Source organism: Heloderma suspectum, chromosome 7 (genome assembly GCF_057233095.1).
Source record: "Heloderma suspectum isolate Gila_16-S chromosome 7, 16-S_ref, whole genome shotgun sequence".
Classification (NCBI taxonomy): domain Eukaryota; kingdom Metazoa; phylum Chordata; class Lepidosauria; order Squamata; family Helodermatidae; genus Heloderma; species Heloderma suspectum.
Window position 1 is genome coordinate 22,357,207 of NC_139464.1, and position 26,214 is coordinate 22,383,420.

The following is a 26,214-nucleotide window of genomic DNA, read 5'->3' on the forward strand; positions in this document are numbered from 1 at the left end:
GCCAATCAACTGAAACTCAATCCAGACAAGATGGAGGTACTGTTAGTGGGTGGTTTGTCTGCCCGGCTAGGTGACATTCAACCTGTTCTGGAGGGGGCTGCAATCCCCCTAAAGGATCAGGTTCGTAGTTTGGGGGTGCTCTTGGATCCAGAACTGTCACTTGAAGCACAGGTGAACTCAGTGGCACGGAGCACTTTTTATCAGCTTAGGCTGGTATACCAACTACGCCCTTATCTGGACAGAGATAGCCTAGCTACAGTTATCCATGCTCTGATAACTTCTCGTCTGGATTACTGCAATGCGTTATACATGGGGCTGCCTTTGAAAACGGTCCGGAAACTTCAGCTGGTCCAAAATAGGGCAGCAAGATTGTTAACAGGGGCTGGCCTGCAAGCTCATATTATGCCAGTACTTTTCCAGCTGCAGTGGCTGCCAGTCCATTTCCAGGGCCCGATTCAAAGTGCTGGTATTAACATTTAAAGACCTTAACGACTTGGGGCCAGGTTATCTCAAGGATCGCCTCCTCCCGTATGTGCCTGCTCGGACCTTAAGATCATTGTCAGCGGCCCTTCTCCGTGAGCCTCTGCCAAAGGAAGTGAGGCGGGTGGCTACTAGGAGTAGGGCTTTTTCTGCTGTGGCACTCCGGCTCTGGAATGAGCTCTCTATGAGGTTCGCCTGGCACCTACATTGTATTCCTTTTGGCGCCAAGTGAAGACCTTTTTATTTTCCCAGGCATTTTAGCAATTTAGCTTTCTAGACTTTTAGCTTTGCTGTTTTAAATCTGTATTTTAAACTCCTGCACTGTTGCTAGGTTTTATTGTGGTTGTATTGTTATATTGTGGTTTTAATGTTCTATATATTTTAAAATGTTTTATTGTGTGCTGTTTGGTTTTAATTTTTGTGAACCGCCCAGAGAGCTTCGGCTATTGGGTGGTATAGAAATGAAACAAATAAATAAATAATAAAGGAGAGAATGTAGGCTTGGAGTCATGAAAAGACCAAACAAAAAAAAGCAGAGCTGAGATAAGCTGGGTAAATGTTTGTTTTTTTAATTGTATTCCTGTTGTATACTTGCAAAAGATCTTGACTTCAAGAGTGTGCTATAATTATTGATAATATAAATGTGCATGTTTGTTTTTAATTGCTTCTGAGTCTGCTTCAATGTTATAGCTTGGATCCTGGCAAGGAAAAAAAGAGAAGATTACACACATTCTTCCCATTGTAATGAGCATTGGTTATTCCCTACAGCCAATTGCTACAGATTCCACCTATTACACCGCAATCCCAAACCCACTTTCCTAGGAGTAAACCTCATTCAGCTCAGTAGGACTTACTTATGTGCAGACATTGACTGCTCTGTTAGTGAGCAATCTGGGCAAAGCAGAATGGATGGAAATGTTATTTTCCTCTTCTGTAACAAGCTATTCCCCTTTCTTTACTGCAGAAACTTTGTGGGGATCAGGAATGAGTTTGTGCTTCCCACAATGTCCACTCACATCTCCCACTTCAAGAATGGAGGCCTTTAAGCCTACTTTCTGCTTCCCGAATGCTTCCCAGCAAAACCATCAGATGCTGGAGTACCCTGTGCCTTTATAAAACTCATGCTCTCTGACATCTGTGCAGGAACCACTTCAGTTGCCATCAAAGTCTCCAAAATGCTGACAACATATTGATGTCGTTAAGGATAATAAATGAGAGAGTCCCATCAGATAACAACTGGCGGCTGGTCGTTTTAGTAAACTTTTCTTGTTGGCTTAATTGAAAGTATATGAACGGATGTTGTCACTGAACCTTCTTTTGAAGACTTACATATGCCCAGAGGTCTTAATGTGGTTTTTTGTTTTATTTTTTTGGTAAAGTATGGATTTGGTTTTCAGCCATGGAGCATTCTTTTAGTGATGAAGGCAGGTGAAGAAGATCTCAGGGCTGCTCCAATTGTACTGTCCAAGACACACACCACTATAGGGTCATCTACTACCACCCAACCTGTGGACAGCATCTTGAAGGCTTCTTATATTTTAATATTGTTTACTGTGATTTATTAATGTATTTTGATGTTACTTCTAAGCCTCCTTGGAAGGATTCATATCCTGAAAGGCAGGACATAATAATTGTAAATAAATATTTTTTATCCCCCATGCTATACAATGGAAAGACTATTGGTTAACAGGGAAATTCCAAAATCCATCTTGTTGTAATACCTTTATTAGGCCAACCAAAAGATCACCCCAGAAATGTGGAAGCTTTCTAGATTCCCATATCTCTTCTTCAGGCAGGATATTATAAAAGCTAGGTGGGCGGGCGGAATGGGGGCAGGAAAGTTACTAGATGCAGGAGTCACAATGTCTGCAAGTCCAGACTAGTTAGTCCCAGGTGTAGTGTGGGAGGAGGAGTCTGCAGGTCATGTGATGGTTACAGGCAGACTCCACTGCCCCTGGTTAGCTGGGAAGAATGCTGCATTCTCCATTTGGGGGGATATAAAGTCCAGCTATTCTCAGGAGTTGTTTCCATCCTGGTAAAAGCACATAGGCTCCTTTCACCAGTGGATCATAGAGAGAAATTAGGCCGTCTTTATATTAACAAAGCAGGAGGTAATTTTAGATGCCGTTCTAGGTAATAAAAGCCAACTGAAGCCAATTAGGGTAGCATTACCTAGTGGATGGGCCCTCAGAGAATAAAGTCCCAGCTTCTGTTGGTATAAAACCACTTAGGGATTTTATTATATTTAGCGGTATATAAATATCACAAATAAATAAAATCTGGCTACCTTTTCTTTTTTGTGAGACATGGTTAATAGAGAGTATTGCCCAGTAAGCTGATATAATGACTGCTAAAGACTCGTCTGCATGGCGGCTTAGGAGGAATCAGATGTGCATCCAATGCAATCGCCTGCAGTTCAGGCATTTTGCAGCTTCAGAATGTTCTGCTGCCCATCCCATCCATGTGGTAGTCAAGAGCCATTTGGGGTTGCATATGGTCTATAGCAGCGGTCTTCCACTTTTTCTGACCCAAGACCCATCAAGCCAACGAGCAAAAGCTGCATGGCAAGTTGAAATGTAGGGGTGCTTAATTTTTGCTTGTTAGGCATAGGAGCCCTGCCTGAAAAAGAATGTGGCAATCCTAACAAGAGTGAAATTCTCCTTGGTTCCATTGGTACAACATCTCAGTCTCACGCTCTGGGGGCCCAGCACTCAAACAATGCCACAGCTTCATTCAGGGCAGCTTGCCCATCCCATAATGTTCAAAAGTTGCACTACTGGAACTCTCTTTTCTACACAGCTACAAGAGGCCTAACCTATCTTCTGAGCCATGGGTGCAGAACCTCAGGCCTAGGGCCTGAATCCAACCCTCGTATGGTTCCAACCCAGCCCTCTGGGGTTCCCCAGTTGTCCATGCCCCTTCCCCTGGGCCCACCACCTTTCCCCAAGAACCAATCATTTTGCGCTCTCCTGGCTTTTTGTGCAGTTTCTTCCCATTCTTCAAGGTTGAAATGTCTCTCCTAAGGCTTAGTTTCTGGCAGTGAGAGCTGTAAGCTAAAATATGCTAGTATTTTTGGTATTCCCACCTCCTTTTATCCCACTGGAATAGGGATCCTGAAATTGAACTCAGCCCTCAGGCTGAAAGAGATTATGCCCCCCCACCCCCCAAGCACTGAACTGATCCTGGTGAGGCACAAAGTCTAGAGCTGCTTCCAGATGAGACTTTTAACATACCATCTCCTTGCCTCATTCATGGAATTTTACAGAGAGTCCAGATGATGTCATCTTCCCCTAGTAACACTCCTTTTCTTTCTGAAAAGGTTGTAGGGAGATCCAGTCATGGATCTCCCACTTCACGTCTAGTCTGGCCCTGAGCTACACAGTCGAGTATGATCAGCAAGTATCAAGAATCATGAACAAAAGAATTGCACTGTACAGCACCATGGTTATTTTTGAGAGTGAGTCCAGAGTGCGGTAGTATTTTCTTAAAGGATGTGTTGGTCGAGACCATCATAACTTAGCCAGGAATTGTTCGCCTTTGGCACTTTGGCCTTCTGATCAGGCTAAGAGTTCTTTCTTTTGTACCTAACGATTTAGTCTGTTCGCATGGAGCTTCCCTCATTTTTATAGATTTTTTCTTTGCTGTCCAGAATCCAGAAGAGGACACGAACAATTAAAATAGTAGGAGTATTTTGGAAGGGCCTCTCAGCGTTTAAAACATCAGCCTCTTCCAACAATTACAGCTGTGTCAACTCATCAAGATTGTCATCCCAAAATAAAATAACTGTCCTGAATTGAAAGTGTCCCTTTCCTGCCTCCCCACCCAAAAAGCATACATATTAAGATATAGTGTTGGATGGGCATTCCATTTCCTCAGGATAACTGCCCCACCTGTATCAACTGCTCTGCCTCTCACTTCCTCCCAACCCAGACACACTTCCTGTATGGAAGACACCTTGCTTGCCCTGACTAATAATGTTGCCTTTGGACTTAACCAGGCCAGCTTTTGCCATTTGTGGCAGATGATTGGAGATAAAAGATACTGACAGAAATCTATTCCATGTACATTATCTCAGTAATACACCAGTCATTCCCATACTGCATACCATGAGAGAGCTACTTAGGCGCCAAGAAAAGCAAATAAATTAAATAATTAAACATCTCGTCGGGAACCCACACGGGAAAGTGTTCACTGGATCACTGCACTGGCCTTCCAACTGAGCCTGATCTACAGTTACAGAAAAATGAGATCATAGGCCAAGGTGTCAAGGCTGGGCCATGGCTAGGGTGGTCACTTATGAATTGTCAAAAAGGAGGGAATACATCACCAGAAAAGAGGATACCAATTTGCATATGCTGATTCATATGGATAAATGCAAATTCAGAAATAACTATTATAATTTATATATTAATATATTACAACCTGCTTCGCACATAGTGACAATCCAGAGCGTGGGTTGAGTATGGGTTCTTGTTGAATCATGGCTTACTGTTCATTTATTTATTACATTTTTATACCGCCCAATAGCCAATGTTCTCTGGGCATGGGTTATTGTTGAATCATGGGTTCTTGTTACATGTGAATCCTGCACTATAGTTTCACAACTCAACAGCAAACTATGGGTTCTCTTAATTAAACTATAGTGTAGGGTTTGCATGTAACAAGAACCCTCAATTCAATGACAACCCAAGATTAAACAACCCAAACTCAACCCATAGTGTGGGTTGTCATTATGTGTGAACCAGGCCTACATCTCACCATAGTGTGTTAGACTATGACCAAGTGGCCTATGTGCCGTTCAGTCTGCTGTCCAGGTGCTAAGAGTTGATGGGCAACAGTTCTTACGGTTATTTATATTTAAACTGGAAATGACCAGAGAGCACCCTTTCAGACTGAGGCCTATCCTCTGTAAAAGAGGACACGTGGGCAGCAGTCTGAGATGGACTAGGAGATGGGAACCAGAAGCTATGGGACAAGCCAGTAGTCAGATCTGAAGAATAAGTCTGCACTGAAGGGCTAATTAGGAGGCAGCACCGAGGGGCAATTGCTGCGAGTCAGGACCAAGTCAGCACTGACAGACAAACCAGGATCAAGCCAGAAATCAGGAAGGAAGAATAACCAAAACTATTGGGACCCACTAGAACTGAGGCTGGCCCTGCTTCAATGGTGAACAAGTTGCCTCTACCATTTCCAAAATAATACACCTCTCCAGCAAACAGAAGTAAAAAGGTTGGTTGTTTAAAGCTGCTTTCTGTATGGCGCTCTTTAAAAGAGATCCCCAGGGTAGTAAATTGGGATTTCTTAATATCTGAATTCTTAAAAATTTATTTCCTTGTCAGTCCTATGCATGTTTATTAAGAAATAACCCTGACTAATTTCAGCAGGCTTACTCACAGGTAAATGTGCAGAGAATTGCAGCAGAACTCATGTTCAACAAACGGTAATCTGTTAAATCAAACTAATCAACTGGAGGTGGTGGTAGAAAAGCCTTTAATCAATTCTCAGTCCTGAAAAAAAAAAAATACACAGACTCAACAAAACCACTAGCACCCACACAAATATTTCCCCCCACAAACTCTGCAGTCAATTAAATTAATTTTCTTGCAAGCTGGGAAATTAGAACGATGGATTGTAAACATTGTTTCTAATTAAGGCTGCAAGAAAATGCAGCAATGAGATAACAGGCTGATTAGCCTATGAGGTCACCATAGACAGACTGGATTAATACACACAGCCACATACACAGAACAAAGTGGGCAAGCTCCAGATTTCCCTGGACGAATTTGATGGATGTTTCAATTTTCTGCTCATTATGACCTCAGTCTTCAGTTTAGGTTATTCTTCACCAGAAACCAAGAGAAGAAGACAAAAAAGTTTCAAAATGGGAGGAAAAAGGCACAAGGGGGGAATGTTCAGCCTCTTTGGGGGGTTTTCAAATGGGACATACATATTGTGCTATTGTGACCAAGTTGCAAATAGGACAGAGACAAATTTGGAACCAATTTGGAACCGATTCACAACTAGTCAATATGTCTTTAAGAGTGCAATCCTATGCATGTTTAGACAAAAAAAGCCTACAACTCCCAGGATTTCCCAGCTAGCCTAACTCTCCAACCCTCTCTTGGACTTTACATGGGGAATGATGTCTTCAAGTCAGGGCAGAATTCAATCTCATGCTATAGGACTGGAAGCAGGAGTGGAGAGGCTTTAAAAAAGAGTTTCTGTCCTTTAAAAGCTTTATGCACTACGTGTTCACCCGTTAAAGTTATATCCCTACCTTAGAAGGGATTGGGGGGGTATTATTTAAAGGAGCATGTTTTGCCTTTAATCCTCTCCAAAGACACATTCCATAAATCGCTCGCATCTTTGCCAACCGCTCAGTCTCTCAACAAGCCTACATACCAGCTTTAAAGTAAGCTTCTTGAAAACCAAAGCAACAGTCCTGTGGGTTACATTTATATTATTTCCAGATTTGTATAGCTGCAGGCATCTTTTTAGAGTTGCAAATGATAAGCTGTGCCTTTGCTGCCAGTACTTTTTCTTTCCTTTTTGGTAATATTTAAATGTCGCTCACCAATGCGCTTATTGAAAAACAGGCTGCACTGGCTGCCGGGCAACTGCACATGCCACATTCCCAAAGTGCGCTTTGCATTTTCATGGGCTAATAACGATATTCTTCAGTGGCAATGGCTGTGAAATTGCTATGTCCAGACAGAACACTTCTTTTGAATGCCATGTTTCTAATGCTTATTAGTTCAACCTACAGCCTAAACAGGAGATGGTACAGAGCTAGAAAAGCAATAATTGCTGGTGTCAGCATTTCCAGTAGTACATGAGACTAACTATGTATTGAAACCACTTCTTAGCATAAAACATTGATTGAAGTACATGCACTCCTTCTCACAGAATGTTTTAGTGCGAAGACCCTACACTGTAGACGGTGGAGGAGTCACGGAAGATCTATGGGGCAAACCTTGCACATAAGAACATAAGAAGAGCCCTGCTGGATCAGACCAAGGGCCCATCTAGTCCAGCATTCTGTCCACAAAGTGGCCAACCAGCCTCCTGGAAAAACCCACAAGCAGGCTGTGGGTACAATACCACTCCCACACATGTTTCACAGCAACTGGTGTACAGAGGCATGCTGCCTTTGATACTGGAGGTAGCATATAGCCATCAGGACTAGTAGCCACTGGTAGCCTTCTCTTTTCAGTATTAATTTTAAAAAATATTTATCCTGCACCATCAGTGTGCATGGCAGGGTTGCAAAGACATGTCCCTGCTGCCAAGGAGCTTACAATGGGAAACAGACATTGGGGAAACAGAGAGATAAGCAGTAGGTGTCTTCTGGGATCAGTCTAGTCTGCGGGACTTCCCATTTGTGGGCCTTGGTATAGCCCCCATTCTTGTTAGGCACTGCAACCACTTTGCTTGAAGCCTAGACCCTATTACAACCTTTTCCAACCTGGTGCTTCCCAGATGTTTGGGGCTGATAGCATTGTGGTCACCGTTTCCAATTAGTTCAAGAACATTAACATCTTGTACTAGGTCCTGGGCGACACCATTTAGGATTAAATCCAGGGTCTCCTGTCTGGTTGGTTCATGACCAACTTTTCTAGGGCATGGTCATTTACTGCATCAAGAAATTCAACCTCTTTGTCATGAGTGGAACATGCATTTATCCACTCAATGTGGAGGTTACTGAACATCACCCATTATTGCAACACTTCCTCATTTGGAGGCCTCCCTGATTTCATTTTCCATCTCAAGATCACCCTGAGCATCCTGGTCTGGGGAACAGTAGCACATTCCTAGCACTTGGATCCCTGCTATTGTCACCCACAGCGCTTCTGTGGAAGAGTCTGCCCTTTTTAGGTGTTCTAGTCTGCTCGACTATGTCCTCTTTGACATACAGAGCAACACCTCCCTCAGCACGCCCTTCCCAGTCCTTCCTGTAGAGTTTATATTCAGAGATGACTGTATCCCACTGGTTCTCTCCATTCCACCAAGTTTCCATAATGCCCACTATATCCAGGTCCTCCTTTAAAATCAAGAGCTCCAACTCTCCTATTTTGGCCCGGAGGCTTCTGGCATTTGCATAGAAACACCTATACACAGTGTCTCTCCCTGATGCCTCTGGTACATGCATCTTTTGCTATGACACTTAGGCCTCTTTGACTGGCTATCATGTTCCACCACATGCTCACAATTCTATAAGTACTAGTTACCAGTAAATAAGTATGATACTCAGAGACTAAGACAGAAATGGAATAGAGAACTGGAGCACCCCATTTTACCTAATCCATGGATCATCGCTTTGGCATCTGTATCTGAAGTAACTACGGATCAGGCTATACCTTATTCAGCAAAAAAATCTTGTTTCGGGTTTATTGGACTCCACGAGCTCTTTTTAATAAGGGTTTGTCTAATAAGAGAAGATAATGCTTCTCTTATCCATATGTTTGGCAATGCCCAAGAGTCCTTTCCTTTTGGGAGGAGGTCATAATACGAAAAACACTTTGTGTTGGAACACTCTTTAATACTCAGTGATGTACATGTCCTCCTGAACGATTTACTGGTTTCTTGGAATTTAACATATGGTCAGCGCAAATGGATTTTCTGAGCCCTTTTGACAACCCGAAGACTGATATTACAACAATGTTCACCTCCTATAATGCAATGAACTGAGGACCTAACAACACTATCAATGTTTGAACGGGTGGTATATAGGCACCACTCGCAAATGGATAAATATACAGATATTTGGTCTGCTTTTCTTGAAGTTTACGCATAATCTCCTCAGTTGGAGTTGGGTGGGGGGGTTAGAATGTTGTATTTAATGAAATATTGACATTTCTATGCATATAATTCTCTTTTTTTCCTTTCCTTTTTTGTTTTGTTTTGTTAAAATCACAATAAAAAGATTAATAGAAAAATGTTCAATTTTTGGAACATTTGCTCATGGTCTATTTCCTCCCCTTCTATATTTGGGCAATCAAAAATACTTTCATTTTCATCCCCTAGGGATGATTTGACCTGAACCGGATGCTTCCCAGCTCCTGTCAGCTTTCCCCCAGGGTTTAGTTTAAAAGCTGCTCTGCCGCCCTTTTTATGTTTATCACCAGCACTCTGGTTCCATTTTGGTTCAAGTGGAATACATCCCTCTTGTACAGGCCCGGCTCGTCCCAAAATGTTCCCCAACGCCTAACAAATCTGAACCCCTCCTCCCTGCACCACCATCTCCTCCATGCATCGAGACTCCTCAGCTTTGCCTGCCTAGCTGGCCCTGCACATGGAACAGGTAGCATGTCAGAGAAAGCCACCTTGGTGGTCCTGGATTTCAACCTCCTATCTAGCAGCCTAAATTTGGATTCCAGGACTCATGACTACATTTCCCCACATTGTAGACACCACATGGACCACAACAACTGACTCTACCCCAGCACTATATACTAGGCTATCTAGATGGCGCATGAGATTCACAACCTTCGCACCAGGCAGGCAATTTACCATGTGGTCTACACGCCCATCACAAACCCAACGGTCTATGTGTCTAATGATCAAATCTCCCACTACCACATGCCCCCCTCCCCCCGGAGACACATCCTCGGTGCGAGAGGATATTTGCTTGTCTTCTAAGGAATGGGTCTCTTCTAAGGGATCATTTCCCTCTTCCTCAGAATGATGCTCTCCTTCCCCGAGACCCCCATTCTTCATGACCACAGAGGAGCTGTCACCCACGGAGTGGGACACCACTGTTAGGTCTCTGACGGTCTCATCCACCAACATCTCTGCCTCTCTCAACTTCTCCAGGTCAGCAACATTGGCTTCAAGGGAATGAACTTGTTCCCTGAGAGCCAGGAGTGTATTATACCAAGCACACACCCACAACATCTGTTCAGCAGACAGACAGACAGTCATACATGTGGCACTCAGTGCAATACAATGGATAGCCCCAACACCCTGCTGGCTTTCTACCTTCATAACTGATTATTATTATTATTATTATTTATTGGGTTTGTTTACCTGGAAAACTAAGTTGTTACTAGGAGAAGGTGGGGAGATTAATTATAGTTTATACCCAAAGTTTACAGCACCAACAGAAACTTATTTCGCAGCATCCCAATTGACAATAAGAAAATGTGTTTTCTGGTGTGTGTTTTGTTAAGTGGAATGAATAGGGCACCTTGGTGAGCACCAAGAAAGGTGTCTGAGGCTAACTGGCGCCAGCAGGCACCACATTGCCTACCCCGACTTAATTGGTTACTACCGGAAGGGGGCAGGGTATCATCTCACATCACACATCTTGTTTAACAAAACATTACCAGGGAGATATGATTTGGCAGTGGAATATCGACACTGCAGAAGTAAACTAGCTTAATAGTCATTCCCCCTTCCCAAGGACCCTGGGAATTGCCGGTAGCATTTGTCATTGTTTACTGTTTGTGTATTGCATTTTAAGAAAGAAAGGTACCCAATCGTTAGTCACACCAAATTGTGGAAGAATGCTTTTACAAATCATATGGTCATACGTTATCTCTTATCTTATCATCCCAACACATTAAAAAAAATAATGCCAATGGGTTGGATCCGTACTTCGTCCTGCTCAGGGTTGTTGTTGCTGTTCAGTCGTTCAGTCGTGTCCGACTCTTTGTGACCCCATGGACCATAGCACACCAGGCCTTCCTGTCCTCCACTCTCTCCCGGAGCATGCTCAAGTCCATATTCATTGCATCAGTGATGCTATCTAGCCATCTCATCCTCTGCCGTCCCCTTCTCCTTTTGCCTTCAGTCTTTCCCAGCATCAGGGTCTTTTCCAGAGAGTTTTCTCTTCGCATTAGGTGGCCAAAATATTTGAGCTTCAGCTTCAGTATCTGTCCTTCCAATGAGCAGTCAGGGTTGATTTCCTTTAGGATGGACTGATTTGACCTCCTTGCAGTCCAGGGGACTCGTAAGAGTCTTCTCCAGCACCACAGTTCGAAAGCATCCATTCTTCGGCGCTCAACCTTCCTTATAGCACAGCTCTCACAGCTCTCACAGCCATACGTTACTACCTGCTCAGGGTAGAACTATTGAAAGGTTTAGTTTGCTAATTCCATTGTGTCCTCAGAGCTTTTCTGAGTGGTTGGGGCTTATTGTCATCAGCTCCGGCAAATAGCATTCTGGTTCCCTCTGAGGCCTATGTGGCATTCCTGTGTATTCCAGTGAGAATACCTCTTCAATAAGGCCTTTCTCACAGCAGGCAACACCTTCCCCACACGCAGTAACGCTACCACCACAGCCTTTAGGCTCAGGTCCAACCCATCACTCTGTCCTTGAGCTATGAGGACATACTTGCTTTATTGTAACCTGTATTATTCCCTTTATTCCCTTCACCCTTACCTAGCCAAGAGCAGAAGGCAGAGGAATTTTTTTAAATTGAAGAAGTCCTTATTAATTATAACATTAAGATGTTCAACAGTAAATTGGTAACTTTTAAAGCTTCTATCTATGTATATCCTCTCATAGACCTAAATCCTACTCTGTCTGTCTGTCTGCCTGTCTCTCCAGACTCTCTTCAATTTAACTCTTCACACACCCAACACAAATCCCATCTCTGTTCTGAATCCTATCGCTATGTGGCTCACACAAGCACAACAACCTGCTTATATATCACACACACACTTCACCCCCTCTCACACTCACCCAGTCCTCTCCCATATGCTAGTACACCATTCCTCCTGTCACTCATCCCACTCTCACCCTAGATATACTCACATAAACACATAGAATACACATCTATAACTACAGTTCATAATATATGTACATGTAATGTCACAGCCCACTGTGACAAATTTGCTAGGCAATTTGAGGACAAAATCATAGAATCATAGATCATAGAATCATAGAACAGGCCATTGGAAGGGGCCTACAAGGCCATCAAGTCCAACCCCCTGCTCAATGCAGGAATCCAAGTCAGAGCATCCCTGACAGATGGCTGTCCAGTCTTGTTTTGAACACCTCCAGTGTGGGAGAGCCCAGTACCTCCCTAGGTAATTGGTTCCATTGTCGTATTGCTCTAACAGTCAGGACGTTTTTCCTGATGTTCAGCGGGAATCTGGCTTCCTGTAACTTGAGCCCATTCTTCCGTGTCCTGCACTCTGGGATGATCGAGAAGAGATCCTGGCCTTCCTCTCTGTGACAACCTTTCAAGTACTTGAAGAGTGCTATCATATCTCCCCTCAGTCTTCTCTTCTCAAGGCTAAACTTGCCCAGTTCTTTCAGTCTCTCCTCATAGGGCTTTGTTTCCAGTCCCCTGTTCATCTTTGTTGCCCTCCTCTGAACCCTCTACAGTTTGTCTGCATCCTTCTTAAAGTGTGGTGCCCAGAACTGGACACAATACTCCAGATGAGGCCTAACCAGTGCTGAGGAGAGGGGAACTAGTACTTCCCGGGATTTGGAAGCTATGCTTCTGTTAATGCAGCCCAAAATAGCATTTGCCTTTTTTGTAGCCACATCACATTGTTGGCTCATATTCAGCTTGTGATCGTCAACAATTCCAAGATCCTTCTCACTTGTCGTGTTGTTGAGCCACGTATCCCCCATCTTTTAACTGTGCATTTGGTTTCTTTTTCCTAGGTGCAGAACTTGGCATTTATCCCTATTAAATGTCATTCTGTTGTTTTCTGCCCAGCGCTCCAGTCTATCAAGATCACTTTGAATTTTGTTTCTGTCTTCCAAAGTATTAGCTATCCCGCCCAATTTTGTGTCATCTGCCAATTTGATCAGCATTCCCTGCACCTCCTCCTCCAAATCATTAATAAAAATGTTGAAGAGCACTGGGCCCAGGACTGAGCCCTGCGGTACCCCACTCGTTACCTCTCCCCAGTTTGAGAAGGTCACATTGGTAAACACTCTTTGAGTCCGATTCTGTAGCCAACTGTGGATCCACCGGATCGTTGTTTCATCTAGCCCACTTTGAGCTAATTTGCTTATCAGGATATCATGGGGCACTTTGTTGAAAGCTTTGCTGAAGTTGAGGTATATTATGTCTACAGCATTCCCACGGTCCACAAGGGAGGTTACTTGATCAAAAAATGAGATCAGATTTGTCTGGCAGGATTTGTTCTTGACAAATCCATGTTGGCTTTGAATAATCACTGCATTGTTTTCAAGGTGCTTACAGATGGATTGCTTTATCATCTGCTCCAGAATTTTCCCAGGGATTGATGTCAGGCTGACTGGTCTGTAGTTCCCAGGATCCTCCTTTTTACCCTTTTGGAAGATAGGGACAACATTAGCCCTCCTCCAGTCATCTGGCACTTCACCCGTCCTCCATGATTTCCCAAAGAGAATAGACAGCGGTTCTGAGAGTTCTTCTGCCAGTTCCTTTATTACTCTCGGATGCAGTTCATCTGACCCTGGAGATCTGAACTCATTCAAAGTAATTAGGTGTTCCTTGACCATATGCCTATCAATCTCAAGCTGCAATCCTGCCCCTTCAGCCTGTACTTCGCCTTTGCCAGGGGGGTCATAGACCCTCTTTTGGGAGAAGACTGAGCCAAAGTAGGAATTGAGCACCTCTGCCTCACTTGTCTCCATTCGGATCTGAACACCAATGTTGCTTCTGACACTGTAAGTCAGGGGTCCGCAACCATTCTGGACCTATGGGCACATTTGGGAATCTGAGAAACTGCTGTGGGCACCACCACAAAATGCCTAACCAGTGGATTGCCAGTTTGGTGGCTACCTGTCATGTGTATGGATCTTAGGCTGCATCTTATTCAGCAAAAACATTTTTTTCGTGTCTCTTTAATAAGGACTGTCTAAGTCAGCTAATTGCTGGCAGTGCAAAACAGCTAATGCTTCTTTTAAACATACGTTCTGGCAATGTCCAGTAGTTGCGTCTTTTAGGGAGGAGGTTATTACACAGATAAATTTTGTACTGGAACTGTCTTTAATGTTCACTGCTGTACACGCTCTTTTAAATTATTTACCTGCTTCATGGAAATTAACAAATGGTCAGTGTAAATGGATTCTCTGTGCCCTTTTGACAGCTCATATTAAGATATTACAACATTGTAATAAATGTTAGGATAAACACTCACCTCCTATAATGCAATGGATTGCAGACCTTACAATGCTTTCAATATTTGAATGGGTAGCCTACAGACACCACCTTCAGATGGATACTTATTTCGATATTTGGTCTGCTTTTGTTGAATTTTGGTCTGCTTTTGTTGAATGTATAATTGCTAGAAGGTTGTATGCATTTCATATGTATTAATTGCTATACAAATCCATGTATATATATTAAAAAAGGGGAAACATTAAAAATTTAAGGAAAAAGTTTTGTGGGTGCCCACAGGCACCACATGGGGGGGGCCTTCACAGGTGCCATGTTGGGGACTCCTGTTGTAGGTAACATTTAACCATCATGGCTAGTAGCCATTAATAGCCTTGAACATCAGTTTATTGGTTGTCATCCAGTCCATTGCCATAGCCAGACACTGTATCCTCACTTCCACTGCTTCATCTCAATTTGATGAAAAGGAGAAATAGAGTTGAGTGTCATCCATATATGGCTGGCACCTCACGCCAAGCCTCTGTAACATGCAGCAGTTTCATGTAGATGTTAAATAGCATGTTACACAGCATGTTACAACCAGCACCTTGAAGTGGGCTTTGAAACAGATTGGTGGCCAGAGCTCAACACACTTGTATTTTATTTGGCATTAATTACGATTTATCTCCAGTATTGCTAATATAAGAACTACTCTGTTTGCCTTGCTTCTTTTCTCTCGCTTAGAAGAGACCTGAGTGTTCTAATAAGTTCTAGAGATAGATTTGAATAATCTTTTTGAATAATGCTTCTTTCTATCCCAAAGTGGTTTGGGTGCAAACCAAGATCTTCTGCATGTGACACAAACTTACTAACTTAATAAGTCTGCAAAGAGCTTCCTGAATCATGAAACACCTTAAGAATGTCACTTATTACAGACAGGCCTCCACCATCAATATCTTCTTCTCTTCCTCCCATCTCCTTTTTATGTTTACTTGTTTAACATCCAGGTTGCGGGAATTTTTCCCATGAAACTAGCCCACCATTTTGTGACTTATTGTTGGTCCTAATAAAGATATTACTCTACATTTTGTATGTATTATCCCACCCTTTCTCCAAGGAATTCAAGACAACATACAAAGCAACCCCCCTTGATGCTCACAACAATCCTGTGAGGTAGGTTATGCTGAGAGATAATGTCTGGCGCAAGATCACCCAGTGAGTCTTACATCTGAGACAGGATTTGAACCTGGGTCTCCCCAGTCTTAGTCCAACATCCTAAACACTACAACATACCGCCTCTTTTCATAATAGACCAACACAGCTGCCTGGATTTTCAGAAGTCCTGTAAGCTTGACTACTCTATTTGCATTTATTTTATTCTCTCATATACAGTCAGGGCCAGAATTATTGGAACAAGGATAACTGTTTTGGCAGTTGGCCTCTGTACACCACCACACTGAAGTTGAAAGGAAACACACCCAGATGGGAGCAAAGCCAGGACTTTCCGCTGTAATTCAAGGGGTGTGACAAAAGTGGGGCACTAACCATTCGGGAAGTACAGCCAGTGGCATACACACACACCCATCGTTGGTGGCTCATAAGTAATGAAACAAACCAACATCATTTCAAACTAAAGGATTGCCTTTAATACCTGGATTAAAATCCTTTGCAGTCAATGACTGCCTGACGTCTGGAACCCATGGACATGACCAAATGCTGACTTTCTTCCCTCGAGATGCTTTGCCAGGCCTTTACTGCAGCTGCCTTCAGCTGCTGCTTGTTTGTGGGTCTTTCTGCCTTCAGCCTTGTCTTCAGTAAGTGAAAAGCATGCTCTATTGGGTTGAGATCAGGTGACTGACTTGGCCATTGAAGAACATCCCACTTCTTTGCCTTGAGAAACTCCTGGGTAGCTTTTGCTGTATGTTTTGGGTCATTATCCATCTGCAATATGAAGTGGCATCCTATCAGTTTGGCAGCATTCAGCTGAATCTCAGCAGAAAGTATAGCCCTATACACTTCAGAATTCATCCTGCTGCTTTTATCAGCAGTCAGGTCATCAATAAACACCAGTGACCCGGTCCCATTGGCAGCCATACATGCCCATGCCATAACACTGCCTCCACCATGTTTGACAGATGATGTGGTATGCTTTGGAACATGAGCTGTTCCTTTTCTTCTCCATACTTTTCCCATAATTCTGGTACAAGTTAATCTTGGTTTCATCAGTCCAAAGAATCTTATTCCAGAACTGGGCAGGCTTTTTTAGGTGTTCGCTGGCAAAGGTTAATCTGGCCTGTCTGTTCTTGAGCATTACCAGTGGTTTGCACCTTGTTGTGAAGCCTCTGTATTTACAATCATAAAGCCATCTCTTGACTGTAGATGTTGACAATTACATGCCTACCTCCGCAAGATGTCCCATTACTTATGAGCCACCAACGATGGGGGGGGGGGTGTATGCCACTGGCTGTACTTCCCGAATGGTTAGTGCCCCACTTTTGTCACACCCCTTGAATTATAGCGGAAAGTCCTGACTTTGCTCCCATCTGGGTGTGTTTCCTTTCAACTTCAATGTGGTGGTGTACAGAGGCCAACTGCCAAAACAGTAATCCTTGTTCCAATATTTCTGGCCCTGACTGTATGTGTGTGTGTGTGTGTATATGTATGTGTGTGTGTGTATATACACACACACACACACACACACATACATATATATATATATATATATATATAAAATACCCAAAATAACATCCATTTCATGCAATCCAATTCAGTGGCCTGGCCAGTAAGGTGGTTTGTTTGTTTGGATTTCCAGTAGTGTAGTGGCAAATTCAGAAGCGCAGGGTCCCTTTGTAACAGTCACAGCCATGCACCCTCACAGCCATGCCCCCTTCTAAGATTACACAACCTTGTAAGATATACAGCCTTCAACTGGGATCCAAAGACAGCGCAGCTGAGAGTAAGGCAGGGGTATTTCAGTTGGACATCTGAGAAAAAATGCAGGGGTGTTAAAATCTTTTTCACTCACTCACTCAAACACAAACATTTTAGGTTTTCAAAATACGATACTCTTTGGAAGCTTCACCCTCTCTTGACAGCAGGGAAGGGGAGGAGATAGCTGAAAGAGCCTGGCCCACAGTGGTAGGCTGGGAGTGGGAGGGACCTAGCTGAGACCTGGCTCTTTAAAAAGTCCCGGGTCTTCGTCCCTGTGAGACCCCACCACCACTACACCCCTGTGTATTTCTTTCCTGTTTGTGAGTTCCTAATATTCAGTATTTGAAGACAACAGCAACTGTTCCCTTCTTTTCCTATATTAGTAAAAGTTGAAATCCAAGCCATGGCTGACAAGAAGGGACAACACTCTGGAGCATAAGGGAAAACTAATCCAGGCCTGCTGAAAACGAATAGCCTGACTAGCAAGACTTTGAGATGGATCTGAGATATTAGGACTACTTATCTATGCCATGTCAATGTTATGAAGCTGAAAAGGGAAGAACTAGCACCACCTGCTGGAAAACAGGCACATGTCATATACACTATGGTTTGACTTTGATTCATTCCCTCTAATAGCAAACTCAAGTGATGAGGAACAACAGAAATGGAGTCGATATGGAGCAACTGAGAAAAAAGAGATACATACATGCTCAGGGAACCCCAATGTGTGTAGAAGTTAAAACAATATTTTAAGTCCCCTCACAAATAAAACCCGAAGGGGCAAAAAACAGGCCAGTGGGGACTTTGCATGCTCAGTAGCCACAGGATGTCAAGCATCCATTGGAAGAGGAAGAAACAGAAATGGAGGAGGGATGGAATGGGCTGCTAGAAGGAGGCATGGTGAATTGGCTGGAACTCTGAAGAGGAGCATTCCTGCTAGGAGATGAGAATGCAGGCCCTGGTAGTATTTTCTAGTGATATTTCCCCCACTTCATTTCTACAAAACAGCTTCTGAGGGCATTTCTACATTACAGAGTTTATTTCATATCATTTTAACTATTATGGCTTTCCGCAAAGAATCCCAATAAAACAACAGTTCTCAGGTTTCCCCTTTAGAGTCCTTCTTTCTCAAAGTGGAATGACTCTAGTCTTTCTGAGGGCTTTTCTACATTAGGCATTTAACTTACCGCTTTACCGAGGCTTCTGCTTCCGGATTCTTTGTGGGATTAAGATCAGCTTCTTTACACACGTCTATTTCCAGGCTTTTCTTTCTCTGCCTTTCTATATGTTCCATTATGCAGCCACTAGGTGCCACTGTGGTATAGTGGAATTATGCAAATACATTGAGGTTTCATGCTGTCATTCCCAGAAATACCAGACTTTCCTCATGAGAAAACCACCCACTAAAATGGTTTCAAAGAATGGTAGAGGCCCTGGAGAATGACAACATCATGTAAAGCACCCGCAAATGACCATGAGTGAGGAATCACAAGCACACAATAAATGCCTCGTGTAGAAAGGCTCAGAGTCCTTCCTTTTCTTGGGAAATATCCATCTCCTCCCTCCACCACTGTGGCTGGTTGCGCAAGCATACAGCTCTATGAATTTAAGGAGCTACTCACCCCCAGTGTGCTGGACAGAGCATCCTTCATCAACCTGGTGCTCTCCAGATGTTTTGAACCAACTACCATCAGGCCCAGTCAGCATAGCCAATGGTCAGGAATGCTGGGAGATGTAGTCCAAAACATCTTGCGGGCACTAGGTTGGGGAAGACTGGGACAGAGTATTGGGACTTGGACATGGGTTCACATTTCTACTCAGCCATGAAACTCACTGGGTGGCCTTAGGCAAATCACTAGCTTTTGACCTATTCTTCCTCTCAGAACTGAGATAAAGTGGGAGAACTCAATGGGTGCTGCCCTGAGCTGCTGAGAGGCAGGCAGGATGCAATCCATAAAGAGAGGATTCAGCCCTTCCAAAATGTTATACTGAATGCTTTTGTATTTATTTTTATTTAGTAAAACATTTTAACCCTGAGCTTTCATGAAATGAAAGAGATTGTGGTTCAATTAAAAAAAACAATAAAACTAAAAAGAAAAGACAGGGTTTTTTTTTTAAGCCATCAGCATAAAACAGACTTCTCAAGCTTGGCACCCTCCAGAAGTGTTGGACTATGATTCCCATCAGCCCCAGCTGTGGATGATATGATCCAACACATCTGGAGGGTGCCAGGCTGGAGAAGGCTGGCATAAAACAATGAAGCAGAGGAGCCTTTCTACATGAGGCTTTTACTGTGCCCTCATGATTGCTCACTCATGGTGGTTTATGGGTCCTTTACACAACATTGTCATCTTCCAGGCCTCTCCAGTGCTTTGCAGCCATTATCATGGTATTTTTCCTAGTGAGGAAAGTCTGGTATTTAGAAATGGTGGCATGAAAGTCTCATGTATTTGCACAATTCCACTATACCACAGTGCCATCTAGTGAAACATGTAGAAAGGCAGAGAAAGAAAAACCTCAGGAAAAAGCATGTATAAAGGAGTTGACCTTAATCCCATAAAGAATCTGGAAGCAGAAGTCTTGGTAAAGGTGCGGGATAAACACCTCATGTAGAAATGCCCTACATATCAAAAGGACAGTTACTAAAGGCGCAATCCTGTGCATGCTTAGACAGAAAAAAGTCCTCCAGCTCTCAGCATTCCCCAGCTGGCATAGCCGTAAATGAACTAATTATTAGGGTTTTCAGCTGGAATGAGTACTGTCTAAGCAGGAAGCCTCATAAGGAGGAGTGACTAAAACAAATGGACCATAAGTGGTATCAATCATGTCATTTAAAAAAGCACTAAGCAAGCAACTTTGAGCTCACTAAATTACAGTACGTTTTAAAATGACTGGGTAAGTATTCATTTGGCTTTTGCAAAGTCACATGGCCTTCAAGAGTTTAACTCAAAAGAACTTCGCACTTCTTCTCTTTCTAACTCTGCATCCCACCCTCACTTTACACTTTACATTGTTTTCCTCCTCCCCTTTATAATTATCTTCCTTTAACTACTGTCCCCATAAGTTCTTTGAATTTCTTTGGTTGGGTGAGCCTTTCTCAAGTTATTCTAAAAGGCGGGCTTGGTTGTGTTCCTGACTGAGCAGGAAATGCCTGGCTATCTTTACTAGGCAAATAGATGGACTCCATGCCAAATGTTTTTGGGATGGTTTTTAGATATTCAGAAGTAACTTACCCCTCCAGACCTATTGTTTCCCCCTTCCCTTCCCTCCCCCCCAACATTATTTTAATAAAATTATGACATCCATGACCCCTGTCTGTGCCCCAAAGCAAGGATTAAAGCTCCAACCACACAAAAACAACCATAAATAATGAACCCATTGTTCCTATGGAGTTCCCACAGGCCTCTGGATTAAATGGTAGGCTCATATAACAGGGCGTTTTGCTTACTCTTTGCTGTATTTTCTACGACATCGCAATCATTAATTCAACCGGTTTTTTTTTCTTTTTTCCTTTCTTTTTTGGTCTCAGCTGAATGTTTTGATTGCCAGCAACTTGAATGTGTGTGCTGCTGGGGCTAATTCTCGCTAAAGTGTGTCTGGGTTGTACCACTTTTGTATTTTAGATGAAGGTCCATGTGACTGTATGCCTCTTCATACTTAAAAAAGAAAAGGTTCCCTGCACACAGTAAACCAATATGTTATAGAAGCTTAGACTAGAACCTTTCTCCCTATCATGCTAGCCTTCTGTGGACAACGTTCTTGATGTTTGGCTGTATGGAGGAGCATTCAAGCTGCAATCCCATACTAACGTACCTGGGAGTAAGCCCTATTGAATTCAATGGGACCTAGCAGATGTGCTGCCTGTCATGTAACCCTAACCTCCCCTCTGAAGTGGTACAAACACACACACACAAGTTTTCCACCTCAGTGAGACCTAGTGCTTCCAGATGAAACTTTTATTGTGCCATTGCCCTGTATCATTCACAGAATTTTACAGCGTCCAGATGCTGACAGCTTCTACTCGTAACCCTCCCATGATTTCCCACCACCTATTCTGTCTTTCTTCTTACTGTTAAGGGGGGCGGGGGAGAGACAGAATAGCTGCAAAATGCCTAGGATCCTTTTGCCTGGAAGCGCCTTACAACAAGAGCCTTCCCTTGTTTTTCTTAGCAGGAACATCATTTTAGATCTCAGAGGGAGACAGAAGCAGGGTTGCTCATCAAAGCCCTAAGGTCCAACCTGTTTTAGGGTACATAAAAAGCCAAACGGGGATAAATGTACTTTAAGAACAGTCCTCATAATAGCTATAACAACATAATCAACACAGGAGAAACAGATATGGCTTCTTTTTTCTCTCTAAGCAATAGCCTCTGTGCCTTTGGCATTCAGAGGCTCCTTCTTACAGTTTTCTTCATCTGAGAGAAGATAGTCCTGTAGATAGTTGTATAGCTATGCTGCTGTAATAGACAGACAGACAGACAGACAGACAATGTGTTAGAGCAGGGGTGGGCAACCTGTGGCCCTTCCAGATGTTTTGGCTTACAACTGCCATCAGCCTTAGCCAACATACGCAATGGTGAGGGATGGTGGGAGTTATAGGCCAAAACATCTGGAGAACCACATGTTGCCCACCCCTGCTGTAGGGGCAAGATGCTGGCACTGTCTTAGGCATTATTTCCACTAGGACCTGGAAGCAGACGAGGAACATAAGAAGAACCCTGCTGGATCAGACCAGTCTGGTCTATCTAGTCCAGCATTCTGTTCCCGCAGTATACAGCCCGCAAGCAGGGCAGGAGGACAATAGCACCTTCCTTGCTCATGTTCCCCAGTTATATGCTGTGTGAAGAAATACTTCTTTGTGTCTGTCCTGATTCTCCTACCATTCAGCTTTATTGGATGATCCCAGAGGCTCTAGTATTATGGGAGATGGAGAAAATTTTCCTGTTACCCACTTTCTCCACACCATGCATAATTTCATTCACCTCTATCATGTCCCCCTGGCTTGTTGTTTTTTCTAAGGTTCTTCTCAGCAAGGAGAACGTCTTGCAGAAGTTTCAGGAAGGGGCATGGGAGACACACCAGTTCCAGCTTCAGCCTAAGTTGGGATATGGGTCGAGGGCCTGTGAGGAGGGCTTGGGCCTACCCCTCCTGCAGGAAACCGACTCTGGACAAGACCCTAGAGCAGGCAGCTTCTCAACTGTGAAGCATCAAGAGGGAAGGTGAGAGAAGTGGAGCTGGGTTTACCCCAAGATCACAGACCTCTAAGCAAAAATAACACTCTCCCCACTACTGTGTACTGCCTCATAATGAGGCACACCCAGCAGGGCTCAGCAAAAGCAGGAAGAAGCAGTTTGGCATTTCCAGCAGATGCCTGTGTGAGTGGCTGGGCCTACAGAATCTGTTCTTAGGCCAGAACAATCTTGGGCCTAGATCAGAGGAGAGCAACACATCAGCCATGAGCCACATGCTGGCCCTCCCACCTTTTTTACTGCCCCCGCCACCACTGCTCCCACCACTACTGAAGTTTGGTGGCACTGTGGCAACAAAAATAGTGGCGGTTTGCTGCTGAAATTCAGTGGCATAGCAGCGGCAACAAAGTAGCTATTTTGCTCACAAACAAGGTGCATGCTCCTCTCCACATTTCAGTGGCGTTCAGCAGGGGTGGGGAGGGGGTGCAGCCCTCGTTGGGTTCCAGTGGGTGGAAATTGGCCCTTGGACCGACTGAAGTTGTCCACCACTGGCCTAGATCAACCAGTAACCTGAGTAAATTCTCATTTAAGTTGGCTTTGTTTTCTCCCAGTCCAAAGTTTTCTGCCCTGGGCTTTCAGAGCTGTGTTGTAATAATAAATAGTTGATCTTTTGGAAGTAGTCTGGTACATGCTGCTGTTCTCACATATACAATATCCCCACCCCACCACATTTTATATCAGGGCTGTCAAAGATAAGACCAGGGAGGAGACACCCCTTCCACATAAATTATTGGCCCAGTTTCAGGGCTAAGAAGCTAATGCCTTTAGAAGGGCAATGGGGCATTGAGTCAGCAATGGCTGAGACTGCATGCCTCAACGTCAGTCTCCTACCACTCCCTTCAGATTAGCAGCATAGGTGGCAAGGAATGTGAGAGTGAAGTAGAAAATGTAACAAGTGGTATCTTGTAGGAAGGGAGCTGTGAGCGTGAGTGGTGGAGCTGGTGAAGGCATTGGGATTGATTGGCAAGAGTTGTTTTGTTGTATATTTGCAGGGGGCCCAAAATAAGGGGGTCAGAGCCCATCCCCCAAGACTGGCCAAAGGGGCTGAGCCACTCTCCCCTTCCCTGGTTGATCAGGCAAATTAACAACACTTGTAGTCAAAGTGAGGTGCATCTCTAGGATGCAGCCACTGACTGCAGGATCTTGCTTGCTGAGACTTGGGAGCCCAGTTGAGCTGAGACCTAAGGTACGGTGAGGTTGGGAATGAATAAGTCAAGCCCTGAAAAGTGAGCTTCTAGTTCTTCTACTATTCTACAATATTCATGAACTCTTCTGGGATCCCTGCTTGCTTGTTTTAAAAATAGGAAGCTTCCTTATATAAGGTTGGACTATTAGTCCATCTAGCCAAGTATTATCTACTCTAAGTGGCAGTAAGTCTCTACGGTCTTGGGGAAAGAGAGGTCCCTTTCCCATCACCTGCTACTTGATCCTTATAACTGGAGACGGCAGGAATTCAGCCTTTCTGCATGCAAAGCATGTGCTCTACCACTGCACTATGTCCCCTCTCCTAGAAGATAATCATGCCTTCCACCTAACAAAACCAGTTTTCTTTACTTTGGGGGAGGGGGAGTGAAAAATTTTGGGCCATCTGCCGGCTGGGAACATAGGTCCTCCAACCCATTTGAGTTTGACAGCCCTGCTTTAAAATAAAGCATTTACATTGGCATTAGTCATCCAAACATTTGCTATACTGAAATAACATTTTCCCAAATGTCCAAATAATGCATTGGAAAATTAGCCTGTCTAGCCTCAAAAGGAATAAGTGGAGCTTTCAAATGAAATTAGGAATCACGCCTCCCGCCCCTGAAAGAACAAAATATGGCACTGACTTTCTTCCAATGCAGTTGGGCAGGGGGACACTGTTGCTATCACATTTCATAGCCATCACATCTGGCTTAAATATGTTCACCACCTTGTCACTCTGCCATAAACCACGTGCATAGCCAGACAGCGTGAACAGCTCTGTGAGGCCGCATCAAGACTCTTCATGTATGGCTACAGCCATTCTGTTGGCCAAGAGGCAGCAGAAAGCAAAGCCTAGAACAGCCTTCCCCAACCTGGTGCTCTCCGGATGCTTTGGACTACAACTCCCAGCATCCCTGATCATTGGGCCTGCTGGCTAGGGCGGATGGGAGGTGATGTCCAAAACTTCTGGAGGGCATCAGGTTGGGAGAGGATGAACTGCAACATACTTTACATGAAAGAAAGCTTTTCCCAGAAGCAGAGATGTTGAGATGATGTCTGTTTTAATACAAACTGAAAGCCACAGCCCCATTTCAATTTGGAGGTTGTGGTCTGGTCATCAGAAACCAACTTCAGGCTCAGGGTCCTCCTCCCATCTCTCCTTGTACATTCTTGATGCTCTCCCTCTATGCCTGGTCTGGAGTAACTATAGTTTGCCTCCAAACAAGAATTGAAACCATGATTTGAACTAGTTTTCCAGTACTGGTTCAGAGACAAGTTACTGTTTGTGGTGACCAACTGAAATGTCATGGCAAGCTAAAACTGCACCACCAAAGAGGTTCCTACTGTATTGCAGGGATCAATAGTGCCAGTGTGATATAGTGGTTGGAGTGTTGGACTAGGACTGGGGAGATGTGGGTTAAAATCCCCACTCATTCATGAAACTCACTGGGTGACCTTGGGCCATTCTTTCTCTCTCTTGCCTAACCCACCTCACAGGGGTGTTGTGGGTAGGACCTATGTCTCCTGCCCTGAGCCCACTGGAGGAAGGGCATGATTAAAATGTAATAAAGAACAGTTGTGTCACTGAATCTATATGCAGCAGAGACTTTTCAAACCAAACTGGCCCAAATGAGAGCTGTTTCATAGGATGGCTACTCCCCTCTATACATTTGTTGTTGTTGTTCAGTCGTTAAGTTGTGTCCGACTCTTCGTGACCCCATGGACCATAGCATGCCAGGCCTTCCTGTCCTCCGCTCTCTCCCAGACCGTGCTCAAGTTCATATTCATTGCATCGGTGATGCTATCCAGCCATCTCATCCTCTGCCGTCCCCTTCTCCTTTTGCCTTCAGTCCTTCCCAGCATCAGGGTCTTTCCCAGTGACTTTTCTCTTCGCATTAGGTGGCCAAAATATTTGAGCTTCAGCTTCAGTCTGTCCTTCCAATGAGCACTCAGGGTTGATTTCCTTTAGGATGGACTGATTTGACCTCCTTGTAGTCCAGGGGATTTGTAAGAGTCTTCTCCAGCACCACAGTTTGAAGGCATCAATTCTTCGGCGCTCAGCCTTCCTTATAGTCCAGCTCTTACAGTCATACGTTGCTACTGGGAAAACCATAGCTTTGATTATACAAATCTTTGTCAGCAAGGTGATGTCTCTGCTTCTTACTATGCTGTCTAGGTTTGCCATAGCTTTCCTCCCAAGGAGCAAGCATCTTTTAATTTCATGACTACAGTCACCATCTGCGGTGATCTTGGAGCCCAAGAAAATTTCTTCCCCTTCTATATGCCAGGAAGTGATGGGGCCAGATGCCATGATCTTCGTTTTTT